This window comes from Hemiscyllium ocellatum, chromosome Y, assembly GCF_020745735.1.
Source record: "Hemiscyllium ocellatum isolate sHemOce1 chromosome Y, sHemOce1.pat.X.cur, whole genome shotgun sequence".
NCBI classification, from domain to species: Eukaryota; Metazoa; Chordata; class Chondrichthyes; order Orectolobiformes; family Hemiscylliidae; genus Hemiscyllium; species Hemiscyllium ocellatum.
This window is the reverse complement of record NC_083454.1, coordinates 906,744-926,234: the sequence shown is the minus strand read 5'-3', so window position 1 is coordinate 926,234 and position 19,491 is coordinate 906,744. Positions and strand designations below refer to the sequence as shown.

Here is a 19,491-nt window from a genome sequence, read left to right as displayed (position 1 = left end):
CATTTATCGCAATCCAGACAATGAAATGATTTCTCCTCATTGTGATCGAGCAGTTTTCACAGCAGCTTCGCGAAGGAGTATATCCTTTCCTACACACTGAGCATATTCCAGGTGTCATTGCTTTCATGAGGTTCCAGCTCAGAAGGATCCTCAATGTCCACAGTCTCACCTAAATATGACTGCAATTGTAGTTTGTGAGCTCTGATGTTAGCTGAAGCCGTGTCCACACACACACAAAATGAACGATTCTCTCGTACTATAACCAGAGCCTTTTCTTTCCATGTTCAGACTTTGATCAAAGGTCAATTTAGGAAAAAATTGCGCGAATTCGTGAAATCATGGTGGAATATGTTTTTAAAAAAATTCCCTTCTAATATGCTGCGAAATTGATGTCATATATTTTTAAAAATCAAGAGAATGAGAAAGAGTTTCTCACAGACTCTGGATTGTGCCTGAAGATAGGGATTTAAGTTAAGAGATTTAGACACCAACATTTTGACCGGAAGTTTTCAAGAATCTTTCATACAGACAGCCTCCACTACTGAGAAGGAGGTAAACAGGTTGATGTTAACACCATCTAATCCCAGACGCTCGAGGTCAAACACTGTCTGGGCTTGGCTGACATCCTGTCCTGTTGGAGCAGACATTTCCTACAGTTGAATCATACAAAACTGAGGCCTCTGTCTTATTCCCCAAGACAAATCCACTGCCTCGCCAATGAGTAGAGAGTGTGGTCTTGGAAAAGCACAGCAGAACAGGCAGCATCCGAGGAGCAGGAGAATCGACGTTTCAGGCAAGAGTCCTTCATTTGGAATGAGGCTTGTTCGCCTAGGCGGGAGGAAGACTAATAGGAGGAGGCAAGGTATCTGAGAGTGTGATAGGTCAGAGAGTAGGGTGGAGTGGATCGCCGAGAAGGAAGATGGACAGATAGGAAAGTTCATGAGAGTGGTGCCAACTTGGAATGATCGAACTGGGATAAGATGGCAAAGGGGAAATGAGAAATATATTGAAGTCCACATTGATGCCGTGTGGTTGAAGGGCCCCAGTGTGAAAGATGAAGCCTTCTTCCTCCTGGCGTCGGGTGGTAAATGTATAGCGATGGTGGATGCCCAGGACCTGCATGTACTTGGCTCAATGGGAGGGAGAGTTAAAGTGGTCGGACACAGGTAGTGATGTCGTTTGGTGTGGATGTCCCGGAGATGTTCTCTGAAGCGCTCTCCAATTAGGCAGCCTGTCTCTCCAATGTAAAGGAGACTGCATTAGGAGCAATGGATAGAGTAAATATCATGTGTGGATTTGCAAGTAAAGCTGTGATGGATGTGACAGAATCATTTGAGTATTTGGACAGAGTTAAAGACGAAGGTGTGGGTGAATTTTGCAAATCCTATGATGGAATGGGAAGGTGCCTGGAGGGGAGGGTCGTTTGGTGGGTGGCATGGAGCTGACAAGGGAGTCACGGAGGGAATGAGCTTCACAGAAAACGGCTAGTGGTGGGGAACGAAATACATGTCTGCTGGTGGAGTCCGTTTGCACGTGCCGGAAATGGTGGAGGATGATATGATGTCAATGCAGGTTGGTGGGGTGGAAGGTAATGACCAGGGCGATTCTACCTTTGTCATAGTTTGAGGGTCGGTCTTGAGTGCGGAGTTGCTGGAAGTGGAAGAGATGTTCTGGAGGCAGCATTGGCCACGTTGGTGTAGAAATTGCCTCAACACTGACTGAATTTCTCCTTGACAATTGCCTGAGTCTGAACGAGTCACGTCATAACCATGGTGAGATACTTGCCCAAGTCTGCATACTTGCACCTTATTAAAATCATACGGCTCTTCGACGTCTCTACTCTTCTGCAGCTCAAACTCTCTTCCATTCCTTTGTCTAAACTATCCTAATGCACTTCCATCTGTCCTCTCATATTCCCACTCTACTCTGGTCTCACGCCCTCTGACTCTTTGCGAGCCTGTAGTTGATCACTGCAGAGTGTTTTATTGTGACATAACTGAATGACGATTTTAGCACCGTCTATTTTCACAACCGTGTGCTGCTACCTTCGCAGCTTTACCTTTCCACACGAGCTCCCACATGGTGGAAGGGATGAAGTTGAGGACCACCCAATGATGCAATCCTGAGGTCTTCAAAAAAATCTGATGCCCGTGGGAGAATTCACAACAGGGCTCAGCTAATTATCAAAGTTTTCGTCAGTTTATTCAAATCTTTTCACTGTCACCACAACATCTATCGTTGTAATGTCCTACAGCCGACTCAAAAACAATTAGAGGTGGTCACTAAATGCCAACCCTGTCAGCGAATCCGACATCCAAGATTTTTTTAAAATAATGCTGTCTCAGATATTAGTATTCCCTCGAATTCCAACCTTTTGATCATGCTTGACTTTAACTCGTTTTTTGTCTATCGCCCGAAATTTCATGTATCAAAGCCATAAAGCATGAAATCTCTTCATTAAGAAGATCTCATAATGCCGTTAGGTCAGGAGTTACTCACCAAGTGATGAAGAAAAACTGATACGTGTTCAAATCAACGGCAGTAACATTGTATCAATACTGCATCGTGCCTTTCATATAATGGAAACTTCAAAGGTTTTCCTCTGACTGGAGTTTAAGTACATCTTGATCGCTGTCGCATAACGAGCTATTGCAAAGCTTAAAAGTGTTATATCAAACAAATGATCAAACAAGTAGGTTTAAAGTAGTATTTTACACCACAATTCTCTGTTTGCATCACAAATCCTCGGTTGATGGAGTTTGTTCTGCGAGAGGTCATCATTGTTATGTCGGTATAAAAGCATCAGTTTCGCACATGGCTCTGCAGCTCAGTGATTAGAGCTCTAACCTTGTTTGCCAGTGGTCATGAGCTCGAGTCCCACTGGGACTTTGTTACGTTTTCGCACATATAAAGCAGCAAACATCCGAGCGTGCTTTCTCTCTGTTGTTCAGAATTCTTTCTGATGAAAAAGACGTGAAGCCATTTTCACCAGGGCTAATCTGTTTGAGTTTGCAGTTCCACTTCGACGAACATGAGAATAACACGCAGCAGTTTGGCAGGAAGAACAACGTGAGACTGTAGAAGCTGTAGAGCAACGTGGAAACAGTGGTGGAGGAAACGTACGGGTAAGCGGATTAATGATTCTGTTCCTTATGTAGCGACTAAACAACTTCGATGTAAACAGGAAGGAGGCTGCAAGATCACAGGAAGCCAAGCTGCCTCAAGAGGATTACTTTTAGCACGTATCAATTCTTCATGTCTGGGCCTGTCCTCGAATCGTAGCCTGCTGCCTGATTACTCCTTTGCTGTCGGAAACAGGCTCTGGTTTTAAAGTCTAAAGTGAAGGAAGAAGAAGCCAAATGGTGAAATTCCTCATGAACTCGGCCTCTCCTGAGGCCTTTGTCACACTCGCCAGGTGTGTCTGTATATTTACCTTTATAGGTGAAAATGAGGTTCAGTTCTCTTTCGGGTCATGAACAAATCTAACCGAATCTGACTTCACTCCCATATGTTGTTTCATTTGAGGTTAATGGTTTGCGGGGAAAGTATCATTGAGATGAACACTTCAGACGCCAGAATACGGGCCAAACACTGCAAACTGGAAATGAGAATGTATGGATGTTTGATGAGTGGAACTGACATCGTGCATTATTCTGTGATGTAAAACCACGAGTGTCGCGAATATTTGTTTTTGGAGAAACTTCTCATCGCAGATAAACAAAGCTATTATTTTAACAGAAGATGCATTGGCACCAGCTGTGCAACCTGGTTGATTTGCGTTTTTTGATTCAGCGCTTCCACCATTGTGGTTTGGGTTCATTTTTTGTTCAAGGAATCAGGATTTATTGTTGCTGGCAGGGAAAACGATAGAAGCAGGCATTGATAATATTCCCCACGATAGGCTATTACACAAAATACATAGGCATATGATTGAAGGTTTTTTTTTATTGGTTTGGATCAGAAAGTGGCTAACTGAAAGAAGACAGAATGGATACTTGATGGGAAATGTTCGTCCTGGATTTCAGAAACTAGTCGGTCCAGTGCTGTTTGTCATATTTATAAATAACCTGGATTAGGGCAGGGAATGATGGGTCAGTAAATTTCCCGATGACACAAAGCTCAATGGAGTTGTCAACAGTGCCAAATGTTTCTGCAGGTTGCAGTAGGACATGAACAACCTGCAGAGCTGAGCTCAGAGATGTCAAATAGAAATTAATGTGGGAAAATGTGAGGTCATTCACTTTGGAAGGAGCAACAAGAAGAAAGAGTTCTGGGTTCAAAGTAATCTTCTTGGAAGTTAAGCTGAGCAGAGACACCTCGGTGCTACTGTGCAAAAAAACTCTGAAAGTTACCACCCGTGTTGACAGGCTTGTTTGGAAGGAGTACGGAATGTTTGATTTATTCGGAGAGGGATTGAGTTTCAGGGCCATGAGGTCATGTTGCACTCCAGAAATTCTCTGGTGGCCGCAATTGTGGAATTGCATACAGTTCTGATCTCCACATCATCGGACGGATGTGCAATCATTGGCAAGGGTGCAGAGGAGATTAAATACGATGCTGTCTTTTTTGGAGGTAAAGTCTTACGAGGAAAGACTGAGAGACCTGGGGCTGTTTATGACAGAGAGAAGAAGTTTGAGAGATGATTTAATAGAGACATACAAGATGATCAGAAGCTTTCTTAAGGTGGACAGTGAAGGACCTTTTTACAAATGGTGATGGTTGGCACAAGGGCACACAGCTTTAAATTGAGTCTGATAGATGTTGAGGTATGTTCTATTCTCAGTGAGTAGAAATGGTGCAGAACGCCTAGCATTCAACAGTCGGAGATGCACCAACTTTTAGGGCTTTTAAATGATCAGGGGATAATCTTTTGAGTCATAATGATAAAATGTCGTTAAGCTGGACTTCTGATTAGTATCGCGTTGGGTGTAACATCAAGGGCCAAAGAGTCTTGATTGCACAGTAATATTCGGTCCTCAAGCTGTTCTCAGCCTGATGTTGCAATCATCCTGGCCAATATCAGTGAAATGAGTGCCTGGCGTGGATCAATCTCTCAACTTCGTCAGCTCAGCCACTTCTAGTCTGCTTTAGAAGCACGGCAAATTGTTCAAATGCACCAATGGAGCTGGCATCAGAGCATGTCCAACGGCTCCTGTTCTTGCCACTGAGGCCAAAAATCCAATTACTCAATTTTGTGCTGTGGATCTGCAATGAAACCCACCTCGGAGGTGGTTGTACGGATTATGGATCATCCGTTGTGCCGCATCAGGTTCAGGAAAAGGACAGAGAAAAACGTGGTGAAAGAAAGATGTCACTGAATGTAATTCTGGATGATGGTGCTGGAAGTGCACAGCAATTCAAGCAGCATCCAAGGAGCAGCGAAATCGCCGTTTCGGGCAAAAGTGCTTCATCAGGATAAAGGCAGAGAGCCTGAAGAGTGGAGAGATAAGCGATAGGACGGGGAGGGGGGTGTCGGGAGAAAGTAGCATAGTGTACAATAGGTGAGTGGGGGAGGGGTTACTGTATATAAGTTTACCGTGACTTCCTGCGTTGATCAGCAGCAATTTTTGGTCACTACTGTTCTGGGACTTTCCTTCCACTAGTTTCAATTCGTCACAGAATTCGATTCACTGACACTCACCAAGTTCCTTTGGAAAGTTCATACGATACAGTGACCTACATTGCCCACAACGTCAACAATATTAAGCATTACTACATCCAAGAGCACGTGGCATGGTTTGTATAAATGATATACAAAGAGCAATGCTTTGCAAGAGCTAATTGAATTCCAGTTTAGATAAAGATTACATTAATTACAGTGTAGAAACAGGCTGTTCGGCCCAGCCAGTCCACACCTCCGAAGAGTAACCTACCCAGACCCATTTCCCTTGACAGATGTGCCGACAATTACGGGAAATTTAGCATGACCAATTAACCTGAGCTGTATATCTTTTTTATCCCGAAGTACCCAGAGCAAACCCACGCAGTCACAGGGAAAATGTGCAAACTCCACACAGTCATTTGCCCAAAACTGTGAGGCAGCAATGCTAATCAATGAAGCACTATGCTACACGTGAGGCACAGTGCAAAGTGGCAAGATTCCAGAGTAATATCCAAAATGTCAGATATTCACATGCATTACCTTGGCAAGAATTCCAGCATTGTTTAGGGCGAGTCTGCCCCTGAATCCCCAGAATCCACGTGGACGCCTGTTCTATCTGTCCACCTGGAAGCCTATGTTCAGCCTGACAGAGCAGTTGTGAGAAATCTCCACTTTCTGATCTGAAGCTGCGACAAAATTTGTCTAATCCATCTGAGAGTATAGCGAGGCACACCTGAGACCTTAATATTTCTTGATGTAGATTCACATTGTCCTCATTATGTTAGGGTTTAAAGACCTGGGCCAGAAACAGCACAGTCAGGATGGAACATGAGGAGGCCATTCATCACACCGCTCCTGCCCCGCCCCGCCATTCGATATCATCATGGCTGAGCCAGTATGTTAATGTCTTTTTTCAGCCTATCAGCATCATCGTGTTTCCTACGGGTTAACAGATATAATAATCGAGCTCTATCTTCAATAGACATAAAAACTGTTCATTTGTGAGACACACGAAGGTCCGGTTCAAGACATTTGGGTTTCTGCACCAATATTGCAGGTTTTGCAGAGGAGCAGCCACGTCTGGTCTGATCACATATCAAACCATGAACTAAACCACGACTCTGGTGAGACGCAAATCGATGATCTTGGAATAACAGCTTCAGCAATCACGAGGAAATCCAACGGGCTTTCTCTTGCGCCACAGAGCCGCCTAAGCCGACATTTTTAAGCACACAGTGTTGCCTTTGCCTCGGGACTCCCATCTCATGTAGGTCTGCCTTCGTCACACTTTCCAGTACCAGGTGCTTATCCAAGTGTGCTCTCGCTATTCAAGTGTTTAGCACACACTGCTGAAATATTCTACTGACATGTAGCTATGCCGCACTTTCAGATAGTGAAGTCCAAACAAATACCACTGTCTGGCTGAAAATATTTATTCTAAATCTCCGTTTAATCGCTTGTCTCTTGCTTTTAAACTATGCTACTGCATATTATTACTGCCCAACATATACTTATTTCTGTCACATATATCTCTCCTCTTCATAATATGTGACCGTTAATCAGGTTCTCACACAGCCTTCTCTGCACTTGGATAAACACTCAGAGGCTGGCTCTTCTAGCCTCACAGAACACCTTCTCCTGGAATCAGCCTTCAATGGAAGAAACGTTCTCTGAAGAAAAGACAAAATGTCTCAACAAAACTCATCAGCTCTTTTACATCTATGGAGAGAAAGGAGAGTTAATGTTTCGAGTTCAATGATCCGTTTTTGAAACTAATGTGACTTGCGGGTGTGAAACGAATGTGGAAGAAGGCGACGGGTCTGAAATGATTGAACTCAATGCTGCGTCCTGAAGATTGCATAGTCTGTCTGTAGAAAATGAGATGCCGTTCTTCCAGCTTGTGCTGTGCCTTGAATGAGCATTGCAGCAGACCAGAGTCTGGAATGGTGTCTTGGGAACGCACCGGATTGAAGTCACCGGAGACTGGGAGATCAAGATAGTTTTTGTTGATTCCATACAGAACGTCGGTGATCTCAGCTTTGTCACTGACTCTGTTTTTCTCTCCCCATTGTGGAGTGATAAAATTCAGAGGAGGAAATACAGTTGCCTGGATTGAATGAAGTGCTGACAAATCACTGAAAGATGTGTCTGGAAAGTTACACAGTGAGGAGAGGTATGGTAACCCAGCAGGTCCTCTACCTTAGACATTAGAACGTTACAGCGCAGATCAGGCGCTTAGGTTCTCGATCTTGCACTGATCTGTGAAAAAAATGTGATGCCCATCTAACCTTCACCGTTACATTTTTTATCCATATATATGTCCATACACATTGAAATACCCTTATAGGCAGCGAGTCTATGACTATTGCAGGCAGGCTGATCCACGCCAGTACTCCTCTCTGTGTGAAGAAATTAATACAGTTATCTGTCCTAAATGAATCGGCATTCAATTAAATGTTGTGTTGGCCTTCGCCATCTGAGGAAAGATGCTCTCACTCTCCACTCTATCTCACCTTCTGATAATCATATAAATTTGATTAAGTCACCTGTCAACCTTCTTCTCTCTGATGAAAACAACCCCAGTCGCCAGAGACTTTGCTCGTAAGACGTTCGATCCACACCAGTCACCATCCTGGTAAACCTCCTTTGAACCCTTTCCAGAGGTTTCACATTTTTCCAAAATTCAGTGACCAGAGCTGTATGCAAGACTTGGTGGTGCCCTACCAGGTGGTAAAGCCGCAACTTCTGTGATTTTATGGAATGGTGTTGTCTGAACAGCTGTTGGGATGCAAGGAATACTGGACCGAAGGATCGCGACAGAAAATGTCCTGCATTGTGCTGGCAATTTGTGGAGTACAGTGGGGTGGAATATTAGTGAAAGTGGAAAAGAATGTATACCTTCCACCGCTTCCTGTCACCAGTGATCATGTCCAAGTCACAACTCATTCAGACATATTTCCTCATCTTTAAAAGGTATGCACACTTTCTGTTTGCCATGAGAAACGTTTTGTAAATTAATTCAGTACTGACAGGATTACCGTTTAAAGCTGTGTGAAAGATGCTGCAAACAGTCATACCAGACAAAATGAGGTGCCACGTGAAAAAAATGTGTTTCATTCAGGAAAGCTGAAATTGAATTGTTCATAGAAAATCGTGGTGAACGGTCTGTTTTTTTTTGATGAGTTAAGAAGAAGTCTTCATGATGCTAATCGAAAACGATCAGATAAATATAGATTGGAAAAACAATAGACAAAGGTTCTGTGAGAACACTGTGCCTGAAACCTGGGTATGAAGGAATATAAGGGATAGTAAAAATATTGATCATAAATTGGCTGCATGAAACGTTACTGATGAAGGGTGCCTGCCTGAGACTTCGATTTTCATGCTCCTCGGATGCTGCGTGATCTTCTGTACTTTTTGAGCACCACTCTCATGCTGACTCTGATCTCCAGCATCTGCAGTCCTCACTTTCACCTGAGGGAAAGGGAACAGAGTCATCATTAACAATTGTGTTTTGAACTGGAAGAATTTTTCAAGAGAACTTTGACTGAGCATTTGGATGTGGAAGTTCTAGATAGATTAGTTTACCCCAACAGCATTCTATGATTGATCAGAGCACCCAGAACGCCCATGAGTTTCTTTGATTGGTTGGAGGACCAATGCCTGAAGCTTGGTCATGTAGGACCGCCTCTTGTTCGCTGTTGGACATTGTACGTCATTAGTTGGGATGGGTCCTGCAGCATGCATAGGGTTAACATGATTGTTGAGCATGCTTTCGGCGAGTGATCATTGGAACGAAATGTTGTTGTCTCCAACTGATATTTGGTGAGTAAGGGCTAAAGGGGAGGGAAGCGCCAGTTGCTAGAGCCCAGTTAGAGGTTCCATGTTTGGTCATTATATGATTCTGGACCCAAACACAATGTCTCTGGGCTCACAAATTAAGCCAAAGAAAGTCTGAGTTTTCTTCCCAGAAACAGAACCCAGTCAGCGGCTGCTATTCCTGGTTCAGTTTTATCTTGTTTTTAATTTATCAGGTCAATGTTGGTTTATCTATCTTTAGTGTGAATAGAGCTGAAAATAAACGATATTGTTTGAAATCATTGTTGTGGTCCATGAGAAGTTGGTCTTGTTGGGAGACATTTGGCTGTTTAATCGTGACTGGGATTGATGGGAAAGTGTACCCCATGAACACCTCTGTCCCTTGCCTTGCTATAAATGTTTCAGAGACTGAAATAATGGACATCCGTGTCCTTTTTTTGGAACAAAACCTGCTTTGAAAGGTGGTGAATATTGGACTGAAGCAGTGACTGTGATTATCTTTGTTGCTTGTTCAATGAGTGAACATCACTGCTATTAATCATGTCCGTGCTAACATCACGGCTCGTAAGCATCGGCCTGGCTGTTGGGCCAGTGGCGCAATGGATAACGCGCCTGACTACGGATCAGGAGGCTGTAGGTTCGAGTCCTACGTGGCTCGAGGACAATGCAGGCGTTTATTACGCATTTGAAAACTGATTTCTCTTCAGCCGAAACAAGGTGTGAGTTTTTAATCTGCAGGAATAAGAATGCCTTCATTAAATGTCCATGAGAACATGAGGGTAAATGTTCCAGCGTCATCACAGGAGGGAAGCCGAATAATCGCACACGTGGGTCATGGGCACCTTTCCATTTCACAAAGCCACCGATCGCATCACTGTTGCTTGCGGGAATGCTCGGCTTTGAGCATTTTTTGAAACTCCTTGGCCCATGGATTCAGAGAAGAATGAAGAGTTAAATGTCCAACTAATCTTTATAGAGAGTGAGTTCCAGAGTCTACTACCTGAAGACTGATAAAGTTTTTCGACAAATCTATTCAAAGCTTTCTGCATCTTGTCTGAAATCTACAAACCCGGTGATCGATCAAGAGCAACTGTTTCCTTCAATCTGTAATTCCATGCTCCTCATTATTTTGTACACGTCAATCATGTCTCCTCACAATCAGCTCTGCTCTGAGAAAAATAACTCCCGTTTTACTTAGGTCAGACAACTCAAAACATTCTTATCCAGGACATCCAGAGTGTAATGTCGCTATTTATTTTCGTGAGTGTGTAGTAAGATTTACTTAGAATACTTTAGCTAGGTTGACTTCCAGTTTTTAAACCAGAGAGAAAATTATTCACAAAACTAAGGAATGAAACACAATGAACAGAATATAAAATACCCACAGAACTTAGCTATCTAAAGTAGACTTAATTATGCTTTTCAAAAAAATACACAACTGGCCTGATAATTAAGCCTCATAAACACAGAATACAAATGAAACTGGTTTACAGGTCGACATTAGAGGGGCAGAAGAAGAGAGACATGCACATCAGTGGCACATTGAAAACCTTCGTGTAATTAGGTGTGGCTGATCTTTCTGATGTAACTCAGTAGCATAGCTGACCTGAATATACTTGCATTTTTAACGTTTGTCCCCCGCTGTGTCCCAATTACTTGACAATAAAAACATTGTAATCTTAATGCATTGTGTAGGTTCCCAATATTCAATAAAAATAGGAATAAGTATTAATTAACATAAATGGATGTAATCATTGTTGTGGTTGTGTTCGCCGAGCTGGAAGATTTTGCTGCAAACGTTTCGTTCCCTGGCTAGGGAACATCATCAGCGCTGTTGGAGCCTCGTGTGAAGCGCTGCTTTGATGTTTCTTCCGGTATTTATTTTTTTTAGATTAGACTTACAGTGTGGAAGCAGGCCCTTCGGCCCAACAAGTCCACACCGACCCGCCGAAGCGCAACCCACCCATACCCCTAACACTACGGGCAATTTTAGCTTGGCCAATTCACCTGACCCGCACATCTTTGGACTGTGGGAGGAAACCGGAGCACCCGGAGGAAACCCACGCAGACACGGGGAGAACGTGCAAACTCCACACAGTCAGTAGCCTGAGTCGGGAATTGAACCCGGGTCTACAGGCGCTGTGAGGCAGCAATGCTAACCACTGTGCCACCGTGCCGCCAACAGTAGAGCTGTTCTGCAATTTTCCACGCGGGAGGCGAACACGATCAAGACAGCATAGACAATTTGGCACTTTCCCACTACACATTTAATTCCCCGGGAAGCAAATCAAATTTTTTTTTTGTGAACAGAAGTACAGCGGGAATGGAAACGGCATTTTAACAAGCTGTGTCGTTGCAACTGAACAGTAGAAATGGCAGTGGTGGGATTCGAACCCACGCCCCTGTCGAGACTGGAGCCTTAATCCAGCGCCTTAGACCACTCGGCCACACTACCAGCTGCGCTCGGCCACACTACCAGCTAAATATTGGTTTGTTCTTGCCGCTTCCGGGTGTTAGTTTCAGCTGCAGTGATTTGTATATGGTCCAGTCGATGTGTCTGTTGATGGATGTTCTTGCCGCTTCCGGGTGTCAGTTTCAGCTGTAGTGGTTTGTATATTGGGTCCAGGTCTGTTGATGGATTTTGGGGATGAATGCCATGCTTCCAGGAATTCTCTGGCTGTTCTCTGTCCGGCTTGTCCTATGATGGTGGTGTTTTCCCAGTCAAATTCATGTTGATGGTTGTCTGAGTGTATGGCTACTAGTGATAACTGGTCGTGTCGTTTTGTGGCTAGCTGGTGTTCGTGGATGCGGATTGTTAGCTGTCTTCCTGTTTGTCCTATATAGTGTTTTGTGCAGTCCTTGCATGGTATTTTGTAAACTACGTTAGTTTGGCTCATGCTGGGTATTGGGTCCTTTGTTCTAGTGATTTGTTGTCTGAGTGTGGATGTTGGCTTGTGTGCTGTTATGAGTCCTAAGGGTCGCAGTAGTCTGGCTGTCAGTTCTGAGACGCTCCTGACGTATGGTAGAGTGGCTAATCCTTTGGGTTGTGGCATGTCCTCGTTCCTTGGTCTATCTCTTAGGCATCTGGTGATAAAGTTGCGTGGGTATCCGTTTTCGGCGAATACCTTGTATAGATGTTCCTCTTCCTTTTTTCGCAGTTCTGGTGTACTGCAATGTGTTGTAGCCCTTTTGAATAGTGTCCTGATGCAGCTTCGTTTGTGTGTGTTGGGGTGGTTACTTTCATTGTTTAAGACTTGGTCTGTGTGTGTTGGTTTCCTGTGTACCCTTGTGGTGAATTCTCCGTTGGGTGTTCTCTCTACTAACACGTCTAGGAATGGGAGTTGGCTATCCTTTTCCTCTTCTCGTGTGAATCGTATTCCTGTGAATGTGGCTTTGATGATTCGGTGTGTTTTTTCTATATCTGTGTTTTTGATGATTACAAAGGTGTCATCCACATATCTGATCAAGAGTTTGGGTTGGATTTGTGGTAGGGCTGTATGTTCTAACCTTTGCATAACTGCCTCTGCTATGAGTCCCGAGATTGGTGATCCCATGGGTGTTCCATTGATTTGTTCGTATATCTGATTGTTGAATGTAAAGTGTGTAGTGAGGCACAGGTCCAATAGTTTAACTATGCCGTCCTTGTTGATAGGTTCGGCCTCCTGTGTTCTGTTGTTATGTCCAGTAGGTTGGCTATTGTTTCTCTGGCTAGGGTTTTGTCAATTGAAGTGAACAGTGCCGTCACGTCGAATGATACCATGGTTTCTTCTTTGTCTATGTGTGTATTCCTGATGATGTCCAAGAATTCCTGTGTTGATTGTATGGAGTGTTTGGATCCGCTGACTAGGTGTTTCAGTTTTTGTTGTAGTTCTTTGGCCAGTTTGTATGCTGGTGTCCCTGGTAGTGATACTATGGGTCTGAGTGGGATGTCTGGTTTGTGTACTTTGGGTAGTCCATAGAATCTGGGGGTGTTGTTGCTTTCAGGTTTCATTTTTTGCTGGTCCGCTTTTGTTATCTGTCCGTTTTTTTGTAGATTCATTAGTGTGTTGTTTATTCTATTGGTGAGTTGTGGTGTGGGGTCGGAATCCTTCATTTGGTAGGTGTTGGTGTCTGCGAGTAGTTGTTGTGCTTTACTGATGTAGTCTGATTTATCTAGGATGACCGTCATTCTGCCTTTATCTGCCGGTAGTATGATTATGTTCTTGTCATTTTTCAGTGCTTTCAGTGCTTCCCTCTCCTTGGTGTTAGAACATATATAGAACATAGAAGGATACAGCGCAGTACAGGCCCTTCGGCCCTCGATGTTGCGCCGACCGAATCCTACCTAACCTATACTAGCCCAATAACTTCCAAATGCCTATCCAATGCCCGCTTAAATGACCATAAAGAAGGAGAGTTCACCACTGATACGGGCAGGGCATTCCATGAACTCACAACCCGCTGTGTGAAGAATCTACCCCTAACATCTGTCCTATACCTACCACCCCTTAATTTAAAGCTATGTCCCCTAGTAACACCTGACTCCATTAGCGGTAAAAGGTTCTTAGTATCTACCCTATCTAAACCCCTAATCATCTTATACACTTCTATCAGATCTCCCCTAAACCTTCTCTTCTCCAATGAGAACAGCCCCAAGTGCCTCAGCCTTTCCTCATAAGATTTTCCTACCATTCCAGGCAACATCCTGGTAAACATCCTGGTGTTGAGGTTATGTGTTTGTCGTTTTCTTATCATCATGGGTACTACCGTTTGTCTCACTGTTTGTTGTGTCTCTTCTGTCAGTCCATTGTTCCTGAGCGTGCATTCTAGTGCTGCTAGGAAGTCTGCTGTGTTGGCATCCCTGTGGTTGTATTTGAGTCCCTTGGCCAGTATATTTCTTTCCATGTCTGTGAGCTGTCTGTGGGAGAGGTTTTTAACCCAGGTGTGTGTTGTAGTGTCCTCCTTTTTGTGTGTTAGTTTGTCCATTTTTTCTCTTAGTGCTGTTTTTTTGCGGAGTGTTGTCCTGTTCTGTCCTATAGCGATAGCCTGTTCTATGGTCCGGGTCCATTCCTGATTAGTGGTTTTTGAAAATAACGACTTTTGGCGCGCAATTTCTTGCTTGTATTTGTGCAGTCGGTTGTGAGCGTCTGTGATCATTACCTGGACCATCCTGAATCCGTTCTTCTTGGCTGTTTTTCCTGGCTTGTGGATTATTTACTGGAGGTCTGTATTTGACACATTGGGGAAGGATTTGATTTTTTTTGCATTCGTGGAGGAACCGGAGTTGTTCATATGTTGCCCTGAGGCGGTTAGCGCAGGATTCCCATCTCCTGGCTTGTTTCAGCGTTTCTCGCCCATAAGTGTTTAAAGTTTGATTGAAGATTTGCAGCTCGGGTATCGGATCAGATATGTGGATGACACCTTTATAATAATCAAAAACACAGATATAGAAAAAACACACCGAATCATCAACGCCACACTCACAGGAATCCGATTCACACGAGAAGAGGAAAAGGATAGCCAACTCCCATTACTAGACGTGTTAGTAGAGAGAACACCCAACGGAGAATTCACCACAAGGGTACACAGGAAACCAACACACACAGACCAAGTCTTAAACTATGAAAGTAACCACCCCAACACACACAAACGAAGCTGCATCAGGACACTATTCAAAAGGGCCACAACACACTGCAGTACACCAGAACTGCGAAAAAAGGAAGAGGAACATCTATACAAGGTATTCGCCGAAAACGGATACCCACGCAACTTTATCACCAGATGCCTAAGAGATAGACCAAGGAACGAGGACATGCCACAACCCAAAGGACTAGCCACTCTACCATACGTCAGGAGCGTCTCAGAACTGACAGCCAGACTACTGCGACCCTTAGGACTCATAACAGCACACAAGCCAACATCCACACTCAGACAACAAATCACTAGAACAAAGGACCCAATACCCAGCATGAGCCAAACTAACGTAGTTTACAAAATACCATGCAAGGACTGCACAAAACACTATATAGGACAAACAGGAAGACAGCTAACAATCCGCATCCACGAACACCAGCTAGCCACAAAACGACACGACCAGTTATCACTAGTAGCCATACACTCAGACAACCATCAACATGAATTTGACTGGGAAAACACCACCATCATAGGACAAGCCGGACAGAGAACAGCCAGAGAATTCCTGGAAGCATGGCATTCATCCCCAAACTTCATCAACAGACACATTGACCTGGACCCAATATACAAACCACTACAGCTGAAACTGACACCCGGAAGCGGCAAGAACATCCATCAACAGACACATCGACTGGACCATATACAAATCACTGCAGCTGAAACTGACACCCGGAAGCGGCAAGAACAAACCAATATAAATACCGGAAGAAACATCAAAGCAGCGCTTCACACGAGGCTCCAACAGCACTGATGACGTTCCCTAGCCAGGGAACGAAACGTTTGCAGCAAAAACCTCCAGCTCGGCGAACACAACCACAACAACGGATACCCGAGCTGCAAATCTTCAGTCAAACTTTTGGATGTAATCATATTTCAGCCTCCTAATCCGTGTCTTTTGATTTCTCCTGCTTTCGATTGTGACTCTGTGATCGTGTAAAGACAGGATCAGGGAAAATTCCTTTATTAACGTCCTGCATTGCTACTCTTGCCTGCAGCTCGAATGGCTTTTCAAATGGAGTATGGAGCAGGCTTACTGGTGATTGAGCTATATCATTTGCAAGCACAAATTGTATTCTTGGAGCTGAGAGTTTGCCCAGAACTCCCACCAGAAACTCCCCACTCTTTTCTGCCCACTCTAGCTTCACTGTACATCACTGAGCAAGTTTTGTCCCACCGTGAATTCCTGTACACATAGTTCTTCAGGAGTACATATTTCCCCATCCTTCTGCATCACAGACTGAGACGATCCTATGTCCCTTAATATTGTTACCTGTCTATCTGCTACTCCTGGCCAAGGTAAATATACTTTAAATTTGCAGGTATACTTTTCAAGCAGATCTGGCACTTGCCCCTTACCAACCTCTGATCGGTTTGAGCACTCTGATGAAGTTTGCAAGCCTCCACTGTGCTTTCTATTACCATACCAGCAAAACATCCAGGCTTGTTTCGTTTTCCTGCATTTGATTTTACAGTGCTTTCCATAGTTCTCCAATAGTGATTTCATGTGGCCTACTTTATTGCAATGAAAACCTCAGATCTTTTTTCCTTCAAGGTTTTCCTATTTACCCTGTGATAAATTACCCTTATTTACCCTTATGATCTTCACAGAAATTTAAATTTCCCTTTCCACGTGAGGATTTCTCTTTGGCCAATTTCTATCCCTCAGGTTTAAAATGATTCTGGAAGCACATCCTTGTTTTATCGACCAGTTCATTACAATCAGCGATTTCAGCTGCTATCCTTGTCGTTTTAACAATATGCTCTTCCAGTGTAATCTTATCTTCAGCATTTATCTCCAGCATTTTAATGTGAATTCCTTTAATAATTGCCCATTTCTGAAGTTCAAACTCTGTCTCCTTTTCTCTCAGTGCTGCTGCTCTCTCTTCTTCGAATCGTATCTGAAACTGCTTGAAATCTGGCGTATTTTCCTTATCTCTCGCGTCTAACTCAAGCTGCTTCATATTCAATTAACGTTTAAACATCTCTGCAGATTCTCATGAATTTTCCAGCTGGGTTAAATGCTGAGCTATTGCGGGGAGTGACCTCTCCTTTTCTCACAGAAAGAGGCAAATACAACCCCAGCATTTGTGGTTATTCCAGAAGCCTGGCCTGAATCAGTTTTTTTTTGTAAAACTGCCAACTTTACATCGTCCATAGTCAAACAACCCTTTGTACCGAAATGAGACATTGCTTTCCCAAGAACTGTCTACGACAATCCAAATCAACACCCGAAATGAAGACGCAAGCACATATCGGTTGCTCTTTTAATCCATCAACTATCTTCCAATTTGTTATGGGCTAGGCTAAATCATTCAAAACGTTATTAAGCAGACAACCCAGATCGCAACATTATATTCTTTCCCTTAAGTGTATAGTAATAATTACCCAATTAGCTAATTACAAAAAATATTCACAAAATGACGGATAGAAAAAGAAAAAAACAGAATGTAGAATACCCACAGAACTTAGTCTATCCAAAGTAGACTGAATTATGCTGTTCTGAAAGTACACAACATTCCGGAAAAATAACAAGCACCTGAAACACAGTAAAAATGGAACAGAAGCTTATGAATAAAAAGTAGAACGGCAGAAGGAGAAAGTTTATTAGTTCGTGCACCACTGCTGCAGGATCTAAAAACCGGAATTCAGCATTCCAGAATAACCATTCTTTTACCATTATACAGTTCATTTAAAAAGCATAAAGTCTTTGGCCACAAGCCTCAGCTGTTGTTGGGGAAACGAAAGGCCACACAGCGAAGAATTACACTTTACACTGCTACACTTCATCTGATTTGGAGCCTGAACTGATTTACAATGCCTTTGATAAAAAAAGATATCAGTACACATTATCCTTGAGAAAAAGTACAGCTGTTGTTTTTTTTTAAAAAAGAGAACATCTTTGTGACAGCGCAGTCCGCCCAAACAATCTTCATAACTGAAATTCTTCAAACAAACAATATCCTGGTAAATCTGGTCTGCACAGTTTCCAGTGCTGCCACATCCCTGCTATAATGATAATTGCTGAAAGACACTCAATACTCCATCTGGAGCCGATTGAGCAAATGAAATTAACAACTTAGAAAGCCACAGAAACTGCACATTTCCAATAATGTGACTTTTACACAATACTGCGCCGTGGAGAAAGTGAGAACTGCAGATACCAGAACTCAGAGTCGACAGTGTGGCGCTGGAAAACACAGTGGCTCAGGCAGCATGCGATGGAGCGGGAGAATGATGTTTCGGGCATTAACACCTCATCAGAAATGAGGTTTGTGGCCATGGGGACTGAGAGATAAATGGGCGGTTTGGGGATTTGGGGGCGTGATAGCTGAGAATGCGATGAGTTAATAAAGGTGGAAAATAAAATACGACTTCTGACAGGAGGTAGAGCGTGCAGGTTGGAAAAGTGACATGCAGGTCATGAGGGCAATGCTGAGTTGAAATCATGAAACTAGAATAATGTGAGCGAAGGGCGAATGAGAAAACTGGTGATCCCATGTTGCATCAAGGTCCCAAGCGGAAGATGAGGCCTTCTTCTTTCAGGTGTCAGGTGTTTAGAGAATGTCAATGAAGGAGGTGCAGGACCTGCGTGTGCTTGGCAGATTGGGAGGTAGAGAATGATTTACATCAGAGATGAGTTTCCAACTGCATATCCAAACTATCACTACGAACATGTTGCTACATCTCAGGAACAGTATCCAACACTACCCCATCTAAGTAGAAGGCGAGGATTGCAGATGCGAGAGATTGTAGTCAGGAAGGATAGCGCTAGAAAGCACAGTGGTTAGGCAACATCTGAGGACTAGGAATGTCAATGTTTCGAACATACCTGGCGAAGAACTTATGCTCGAAACATCGATTTCCCTACTCCACGAATGCTGCCTTACCAGGTGTACTTTTCCAGATCCACGCTTTTAACTCGACAACAACTCCACTCAACTACTTTAGAAAATTAAGATGCACCTGTCACAACTCAATAAGTTCTTCTGTTGCACGCGAGACAAACGGCAACATTCTTAACCCATAAATATTAGGTCATTCAGATCACTAAAGAAAAGAAAACTGCAGAGACTGAATATCTGAGGAGAAAAAAAACTGCTGCAGAATTCAGCATTCTCTCAGTGCAACTGAATGTTTGAATATAAAGTTAGTAAAGGAAAAGAGAAATCTGCAGTTTAATAACTGCTACATTCTGTTTCTCAAAGGAAAAACGAGTTTCATGAACTGGAATGTTTCGATCAGGCAATGCATGCTCACCCTCTCAGGTTCTGAGAGGAATGGTGGAATATATATTGGCTTCGCCACTGCTGAACTGACGAAATTTATCATTTTGACTTCCGAAACAGTTGATGCTTCTGCAGAAAAGTCAATGTGACTCATATCCCAGCACAGCCATT

At 43.4% G+C, this 19,491-nt stretch overlaps 2 non-coding genes across 2 annotated transcripts; one reads left to right on the top strand and one right to left on the bottom strand.

Moving 5' to 3' along the window:
• Positions 1 to 10,006: 10,006 nt before the first annotated feature.
• Positions 10,007 to 10,079, top strand: trnar-acg (transfer RNA arginine (anticodon ACG)). Its single transcript has one exon. It is a non-coding gene; the product is annotated as a tRNA-Arg (tRNA).
• Positions 10,080 to 11,794: 1,715 nt separating this feature from the next.
• Positions 11,795 to 11,876, bottom strand: trnal-aag (transfer RNA leucine (anticodon AAG)). Its single transcript has one exon. It is a non-coding gene; the product is annotated as a tRNA-Leu (tRNA).
• Positions 11,877 to 19,491: the final 7,615 nt, after the last annotated feature.